A 1,725-nucleotide genomic window follows, 5' to 3' on the forward strand; every position below is an offset into this window, starting at 1 on the left:
TATTTTGAAAGAGATGTACCCTATCTCAGAAAAATGTTATTGAATAGGTTAATGCTGTTGTAATGAAATGCTTCTTTTAATTAAAAAAAATACATATAAAAAATATTTTACTTATTATTTTTATTTTATGTGTATGAGTATATTGCCTGCATGTATGTTGAGTGTACCCATGGTGTGCAATGCCGAGGAGGTCAGAAGAGGGCTTCGGATTCCTCTGGAACTGGAGTTAGAGATGGTTCCTAGCTGCCATGTGGGTGCTGGGAATTGAACCCGGGTCCTCTGGAAGAGCAGTCAGTGCTTTTAACTGCTGAGCCATCTCTCCAGCCTCCAGAATAAGCTTTTAAAAGCTAACTTTTAATTTCCCTTTTATGTTGTCAGATGACATACTTTATACATGCTTTAAAATATCCAAACTGTTTTAAAACACAAATGGAAGTCCAAATTGATGAGCATAAAGTGAAGAAAAAAAAGTGTTAATTACGCATATTTGGCTCAATAATTGACTTCAAAACAGGTCTATGCATAATTCCTTTTAGATATACTTCCTTTGCAAAGAGTAGTTAGAACTTCTTAACTCAGAGTGGTCTACTCATTCACCAGATGACGATCATTAAATAGAAGCATTTCATAGGAACTTATTAAAAGTTCAGTGTGAGGAGAGATCTGAGAAAAGATTTAAGTAGTGCCTATTCAATGTGGCAGCTCAATGTATTTATTGAGGACATTGCCATTTATAAGGGAACCTGTTTCATTCTGTATGCTCAGGACATATTGAAGTAGCACTTTTTCTTGTTTTAATATTTTTCCTGATTCATTTCTTCCTTGTACAGGTAAAGTATTTTATGACATTCCTAAAACCTATTTTATGGCAAACTATGCATTTTTATGGATGTAGCACAATTTTATTTTGATAGAATTTTTTCCAACATTTTATATTTCACAGTGAAACACTTTAAAAAGGTTATGCATTATTAACAACAGGATTATCTTTACATATTTAAATATCATGTAACACAAATAGGCACCGGAGTAGCAGACTATGGGGATGTGCTTAATGCTTGTGAAAAAGAATAAAATAATTACCGTTGAAGTAGAGGGAAATTTGCAGGCTTTTTAGGGGTAAATGTATCTTGACAGTCAAATATTACAAATTTTACTACTTTGAAACTAATTATGTAAATCTTCCCTAGAATGTGAGTCATTTTAAAACTTACTTAAATTAGACATTTGCTTCAGATTTTCATGTTTTTTTGAATTATGAATTAGCTTTATATGATGCAGTAGTCTGTAGAAATAGTAAAACAATCCAAATATTTCCTCCTTTCTTTCTTCTTCAGTTATTATATAGAATTTTCATCGTCGTGTAGAGTACTATTTTCCTATTCTTAGACTGTTCTGTAGCAAAAGTCAGGCTGGTATATTAGACTCTTCTGATGGAGTAGTGTTATTGGCATAGAAGACAGAGAATGGATTTTAAGTATACATAAAAAAATAAAATTTAGGGGCTGGAGAGATGGCTCAGCGGTTAAGAGCACTGACTGCTCTTGTGAGGGCCTGGGTTCAATTTCCAGCACCCATGGTGGCTATAAACTTTTCTTAACTCCAGTTCCAGGGGAATCCAAAGCCCTCTTCTGACCTCCGTGGCATTGCAAGACATGGGTGCACTTACATACATCCAGGCAATACACTCATACACATAAAATAAAAATAATAAAATATTAAAAT

The 1,725-nt window shown here is 33.6% G+C and overlaps 1 protein-coding gene across 1 annotated transcript in view; it reads left to right on the forward strand.

Annotated features, from left to right (window-relative positions):
• Positions 1-1,725, forward strand: part of Fbxl17 (F-box and leucine rich repeat protein 17) — a 479,631-nt gene that overhangs the window by 13,898 nt on the left and 464,008 nt on the right.

Source organism: Nannospalax galili, unplaced genomic scaffold (genome assembly GCF_000622305.1).
Source record: "Nannospalax galili isolate Female #2095 unplaced genomic scaffold, S.galili_v1.0 scaffold578, whole genome shotgun sequence".
NCBI lineage: Eukaryota > Metazoa > Chordata > Mammalia > Rodentia > Spalacidae > Nannospalax > Nannospalax galili.